We start from the raw sequence: 7449 nt of genomic DNA on the forward strand, positions 1-7449 counted from the left end.
ACATTTCTATCTATAGGTTTGTAATGTTAGACCCCCCCCTTAATGATTACATTCTACCAATTTTAGTCCGCACGCACAGTAATGTTCATTTGTGCAAAGTTTAGTAAAATGTTTTTGATTTTGTAATCACATTGATGATAATTCCATTTCTGGAGACATTGTCATTACTATAAATCCTTGCCATTTTCTGTTAATTGTGTAGTGACTTAATTTGTTGAAGTTTTGAGAGGTTAAAATGATGTCCAAGCAAGCAACTACCATTCTTCTCTTTGTGTTCTTGCTATTCTCCTTCAATGGTATGGCTGGTAACTGCAAATCGTAATTTTGATGCTCAACTTCATTCCTTTAGCAAAGTTATTATAATTAGAGTGAATTTGTTTTTGTGTAATTTTGGCTTGTCAATACACAACTCACGCAACCCATCGTCAAGACCAGCATATCAACATATTTCTACAACAATGTATAATTGTATAAACTTTACATCCAAACTTTTATAACCTTAGTTTTGAAATGAACGCAGGGAAGGAAGTGGAAGCACAACCAAGTTCTGATTGTAGATTTATTGGACAATGCACCGATAGACGCCAGTGTCAACAAATGTGCAATTCTATAGCTGCTCTTTGTGAACCATATATGGGATCTCTTCAATGTTGTTGTCTCTAGTTCTTTGAGGGCCTTACTATTGCTTCTAGGATTACAAATTCATGGATGTAATCACAGAAGTTATCTAATAAATAATTGTATTAGTTGTAATTTGCAGTGATAATTACAAATAATCAAAAGAATCTGTTCAAAAGTATTGATCTCCTTTAATACTGCGCTAACTAGACTCTGAAAGTGAGTGTGACGCCCCAATTTCTATAGCATTCCATCCGGCCGGTCTAAAACACTAAAGAAATGGCACGACAACTGCATCGAGTTCACAAGGCTAAAAGAAAAGCTAGAAGAGTATTCCATCCTATAGGATAGGAGATGTGTAAAGATGGAAGTTTACAAAACTATTAAAGTTTGATAGTTACAACCAAATCTAAAAATAGAGATTACAAGATCACATCTTAAAATGGATCCAAGGTTTTGCATACCTTTGTAAAACAACGAAACAACCAAAAGACATGAACAAGACAAGAACCCACTAAGCTTATCTAAGCGACACTCCGTCAACTACGTGGATCACCTGCATAAGAATTTATATAAAGACGTCAACGCGCCGAGCAAGAAAATCTATCAACAAGCCCTTAAGATAATTAGAATAAGAGTTGGAAACAAGGAAAATAAAACACACATAACATAATATACCTTATGATAAATCTCAAATATACTAAGCATCACTTTGCATAACACATAACAAATACTGAAGTCTACGTAACGTATAGATAATACATTCTCATACGTATATGGTACAAATGGTTCTTCACCATTCACTCAAGGCATTGATTGCCATGTTTAGCAGTGGGTTCAACATGGTAGTCCCAACTCTACCACCACTCTAACCCATGGGTTCACCGTGATCGAAGGTGCCACTTTCGTCAAAGTGGATTCAACGTACGCCCCTTGAGCGACCTAGGTTCAACGTGAAGACCATTTCCATAACTAATCACAACCAATAATCACAAATATATATCCGACACTTGGATAATAAAATCACTTCCACCCCAAATAATATCGATACGAAAGCGGAACATAATATACTAATTCTTGAGAATAGACATCATCCTATCGTCATGGATTAGTATATTACTACTATCTAAACACTACCATATAATAAGAACGTCTAACAAGATTATCATATATCATTTCTTCCTTAACACAATAATTATACAAGCTAACACTTATGGCTCGACATTCAATAATAAGAAAAATCACTTCATAAAGAACAATTATTAATCTCCTAGATAATTCGGAATATAACTAATCATAATCCACTACTATAGAAATGGTCATATATCACTGTTTTTTAGAGTAGTAAAAGGCCTTTTACCACCGTTTCTAAACCGTGGTATCAACAGGAGTGGTATATACTTCTAGCTAAACTGCGGTATAAACTTGTTCATATTAACCACGTTTTATCTTAGAACTGTGGTAATAAGTATTTAAAAACCGTGGTATATAAATATTACGAAGTACTAATTTTTTGAGAAACCGTGGTATAAAATCACCATATTTGCCATTGTTCTTCGAGAACCGTGGTATATAAGTTTTTTTATTTTAAAAAAAATAAAAGAAATCCCTGGTTATTAAAATATTCTAATCACATAATAACTTCATAAAATAATTATGTATATCACTTTCCACTTCATCACAAATTCAAAACACCATAGTCCACATGACTAATTTTAAACATCATCCGAAAGCAATCCACTCCCAATTGAAAATCCAAATTCTAATCAATAAAAATACATTATATATAAAGAACCTGCATGCAAACTTACTTATTCTATCTTGTTTAGTATTCTAAATTGTGTTACAATGAAAGAACAATGTGTGCAAAAGAAAAAAAAAATGTAAATCTCTATAACTTCACCAAGAACATTCTCTTTTGCGTTGGCATTCTTGTCTCAAGAACATTCAGCCAAGAATAAGCAAAGTATGATCACCCTATGAAAAAATAGTTGTGACTAAACAATAAAGAAAAGTACATGTAAAACAGTTTACAAATTGTATAACTAACCACTTATGATACCTTATTAAATAATTGATTCTTTAAGATTCTTGAAGTATGATTAATTGGTTGTGACGTAAAATCTGTCAAGATCGCCATGCATTGTTGCATACTCGTGAAGAAACATCCTGTTAAGTGAAAAATAAATGAATAAGAAATAGAAACAATGAAAAACATTAAACAAAAACAAAAACCCTTTACCACTAAAATAAGGCTAACTATCCATATGGTATCAATGTTGGCACGAGGATAAACTCCAAACCTACATGAAACAATCACATGCTCCAAGGATGGTGCTTAGATGACTATATACAAAGAACCAGAGCTTAGGCCATCCACAAAAAATGCCATGTATGCTATAAAAAGTGCACCAAAGAGCCTCTCTATTGCCTCAAACAAATATTTTGACGGATTGGAGTTATTTACATCACCTTGGGCACGAAGATGCCAAAATGCAAATTTCAAGAAATTAATCCTTTTCCGAATCCTAGAGCGCACAATTCAAGTGTATATGAATATTTTCTTTCATGTGTATGTGGCCCACAATTAACACTCTTTACTAATTACCTTCAACACAATTAACACTCTTCACCAATTACCTTCAGCATCTGCGATAGGTGTTTTAGATTTGAGTGCTACTGAAAATTTATGTTCTCAAATAGAAATTAACTAAGTATACAAAAGATTATAGAAATATAAAATGAAACAAACCTGATTGAGGATCCTTTGATTGGCCTTTTAACCTGAAACCAAAGAATATAACGAGAAACAACAAATAATAGATTCGATTTTAGCACTTTTCAATAAGCAACCGAAACTCTTGTTCCATCTCTCTATCACTTACAATCTCTATTGAACAATGCAATGCAATCAGATGAAGACATCTATACAACAACAATTCTTAGCAACAACACATTAATTCAGTTAAGCAAATTAGGAAGTCAGGAACAAGACACGTTACCTATAGAGAGTGCAATCCAAGTTTCAGACTAGAACAATTAGAAAATATTTTCCCAAACCAACAAGGAAGAAAAGAAAGAGGGCCATTCAAAGTGTCTGACCCTCTCAAATTTAACACAAATAGTTTACAATACTCTTCCTTACGTGCTTTATAAAGGTTATAATGCCAACAGAGAGGAAACACAAAGAAAATGAAAATGTATTGCATAATCAATGTGACATCTACGTGTACAACATAATTCACCATCAATTGAAGTAAAAAGATATTGAGTACAAAATTCAATTTGAATAGCCCACTTTCTGTAGAGCATAACTCTTGACTCCGATATCCAAATGCAACAAAACAAGATTCATTAGAAAGTAGATGCAGGGAACTGACTATTTTGTAGAGGTTATTGAAGCTAAATGTGACTCTAACCTTGTCAAAACACAGCTGGAAAGCAGTCCAGTGTTACTTCCCTGGGCAGGCACTGCAGCCCAATGTTCTCAAATTCTCACTAATAGAATTTATGAGGCTCTCTCCATGTGTTCAGCCTACTCAAGAATTGTGCTTGCATTGCTCACTCCCTTTTGCCTGGGTATAAATGAACAAATGCTTTCTATTACCCTGAAACAGAAAAAGTGCTAATTTCAATGCTTACCAAGGCAAACCATAAGCTAAAGGAAAACTAAAAGAAAGCGAAAAAAAAACAACTTAAAATGCTACATCAAAGAGCGGACATAACAAAAATGGGTAAGAAAACCATTAGTTTGTTCCACATTAGTGCGAGTTGTTGTAAAACACTCTATCGATGGACAGTAAACTGAATCCAGAGGGTGCTACTTGGTCATTATTTCCTGCTTCAAGACCACACTAGCCAACCCATACATTCATTCTATCGAACACATTAAGAGCAAGACATGCGGCTATTTAGAGAACAACCAACCAACTACAGTGAATCTTCACAAAGAAACAACACAGAGAGAACCTACATTGTCAAATATCCAACCCTCTAAAAAAAACCCTCTTGAATTTAATTCGTAAAAGTTTTTTAATGCCAAGTAAGGCTACTGATTGTTAGTATCGTACTCCAACTACATGAAATTTACCACAAAAACTTAAAAAGAAAAGTTTGGCTTACCTCTTCTCTGAAAATGGTTAGTGGGTAATTAGGCGACATGGATATCTAGTCAGTCGGAATTACTAGCTGTAACAAACAGACCATTGATATCCACTGACCTCTGTTAAGTGAATTCCCCACAAACATCAGACTCTTGCCTATCAATTTCTCCTAACATCTCAGTTGCATTCCACCTAAATGTCACAAGAAATACTGAACTTGAATCACATTTTATAGCACCTATTAGGTATCCAGGTAGGTAATATTACATGCGGCCAAATAACATAAGCAAAAAGCGAGAAAGCAATTTTCTGGTATTTAGCATAAGACCGCTAAACAAATGTAACTAATACCTCTTAAGATTTTATTCATGAGGTTCCCATCTCCAATTCCAGTACTCTAAATCTGTCCTCCCATGTTTCCAGCATGCTAACTGAACAGAAATATACGGGCAATCCGATTCATTGTGGACTGGATATGAAGCATTGTCAAATATCCATTTCACAGTAAACATGTCACACTTCTCCTAAATAAAAAAACCAAACTTCCCAAAATCAAATAAAACACCATTGTCAAATATCCATTACTGGAAAAGTTTGAAGAAACTGATTAAATTGACGACAAACAGAGCTTAAATACTAGAAATTTTTAAGTGGAAATTATAAATTCTAACTAATAGATTTTACATACGTAATTAAAGGAAACACACTTTCAATTTCGAAGTCTAATCGAGAAATTATTACCAAATGAGAATGAAGAAGTTTTTTTTAAAAAAAAGAAGCAACATGATCTTGTGAAGTTCGGGTTCGAGAATTCTGCCCTAGAGTTAACGAAAGCTACAGAAGTAAATTGCAGGAAGAGAATTGCAGCTTGAGCACCGACGATTTAGAGTGAGTGGAACCTTTTTTTTTTTGGATATAACTTCTATCCCCACGAAATTATAATTTGCTGAAATATAAACCACTGTTCGCCGGAAAACTGTGGGATACTCCTTAACTGATTAGTGGAAAATGAATGTGTCGTGTGGTATAAACTATCAAGATGCCACGGTTTTTGTAAATTAGTGTATAAACTAATTATAAGATCCCAAAAATCGGATCAATTTCTACCCTGGTATACAAATATTAGCCACTGTTATTACAAAAACAGTGGTATATAAATTCATACATACCGTGGTATATGTGCCCAATAAATACTCTCTAATTTATAGATATACAAGCTATAACACCAATTGTTAACAATACAATATATTTCTACTCATTTTCAACCACAAACTCCAATTAAACTTAAGGATTTGAAGGTAGAGTCACTTGCCTCAACTCCTTTAGCTCCTAGGTAAGATCAAACCCACGAAATACCTTTGATTTAGCTCCAAATCCGACACCCCACCAAAACCATACTTTGTATATTGTAGCAATTGTAAAGAAGATTGATTAGAAGGTTTTTAGCCACTCAACTAGCTGGGAAAAGTGCATATACTTACCCCATAACAAAACCCTAACCTAGCTCTTGTGGAGACATTGAGAAAAGAAAGGTTGAGATGAAAGGAATGAGAAGTCGAAATCGAAGTCAAAGTCGGAATAAGGTGTACGCACTGTTTTTCTCTTTTTATTTTGGGTTTTCTTCATGGGTTAAAAGGTACTGGGTTATTATTGGGCCTAACACAAAAAAAGCCCTATTACCATATATACGGTTTGGGGTTTTACATACTTCCACACTTAAAAAGAAATTCACCCTCAAAATTCGACATTGCTAAAATATAAAGATCTTAGGGTCAAACCACTTCTTAAGAGTACACAACAAATAACATAACCAACGAATAAGACATATAAAGTATACCATAAATTTAGAAATGCAAACTCTAACTAGTTTAATATCACATGTCATATTCATATCAAACAGATATCACTATAGTACTCATCATAAGGGTGTGAGGTGAACTTTATAGTCTTGAGTTAACACACACGGTGTGCCTTACTCCTAAAAAAGACGAGGATACTCTACTCGAATATTAGCCTCTCGCTTCCAAGACGCTTCATGCTTACTGTGATGACTTCATACTACCTTAATTAAGGGAATCACTCGATTGCGTAGCGTGTGTTCTTTACGGTCGATGATACGTAAAGGAACCTCCTCATAAGAAGCATTAGGCAGAAGAGTCACCTCATCCAAGTCAATAACACATAGATGCTCGTCGCCTTTTAAATGTTTCCTCAACATTGACACATGGAAAACATTATGAACTTTTGCAATCAAGCCGCTCAGGTAGCTCTAAGCGGTATGCAACCTGCCCTATCCTGTCCATTATATGAAAAGGTCCAACATATCTTGGTGACAACTTGCCTTTCTCACCAAAATGCTGAACGCCTTTCATGGGGGAGACCTTTAACAATACGAAGTCATCTCTTTAAAACTCCAAATCTCTGCGGCGTCTATCAGCGTAACTCTTTTGTCGACACTGGCACTACACCAAAACAGAAAATCAGTAACACATACTTTTTTTGTTTACTAACGCTTTTTAGGCGTAACTAAGTTCCTAACGTTTATTTAGCGTTAAAATTGCAAATAATGTGTTAGTTAATTTTCCCGGATTTGAGAATTAATTTGTAACGTATTTATAAAGTTTTGTTTTGACAGGAAACCGTAAAGGTTATTAAGATAATAGAAACTAGATTAGCAAAAAAAAAAAAAAGATAATAGAAACTAAATAAAATCCAAAATTAGAATTTT

General features: G+C 34.2%; 2 long non-coding RNA genes across 3 annotated transcripts; both read right to left on the minus strand.

The window, feature by feature from the left end:
- Positions 1–938: 938 nt before the first annotated feature.
- Positions 939–3509, minus strand: LOC147477594 (uncharacterized). Of its 2 annotated transcripts, XR_015208224.1 has the most exons (3): positions 3371–3509; positions 2681–2787; positions 939–1174 (listed from the first exon to the last, which is right to left on the minus strand). It is a non-coding gene; the product is annotated as an uncharacterized LOC147477594 (long non-coding RNA). The 2 variants fall into 2 exon arrangements; XR_015208223.1 differs by lacking the exon at positions 3371–3509 and having other exon boundaries at positions 2681–2821.
- A 299-nt stretch (positions 3510–3808) lies between these two features.
- LOC147477595 (uncharacterized) lies at positions 3809–6174 on the minus strand. Its single transcript, XR_015208222.1, has 4 exons — positions 6034–6174; positions 5073–5245; positions 4839–4913; positions 3809–4226 (listed from the first exon to the last, which is right to left on the minus strand). It is a non-coding gene; the product is annotated as an uncharacterized LOC147477595 (long non-coding RNA).
- Between the last annotated feature and the right edge of the window lie 1275 nt (positions 6175–7449).

Source organism: Coptis chinensis, chromosome 9 (genome assembly GCF_015680905.1).
Source record: "Coptis chinensis isolate HL-2020 chromosome 9, ASM1568090v1, whole genome shotgun sequence".
In the NCBI taxonomy this organism is placed as follows: domain Eukaryota; kingdom Viridiplantae; phylum Streptophyta; class Magnoliopsida; order Ranunculales; family Ranunculaceae; genus Coptis; species Coptis chinensis.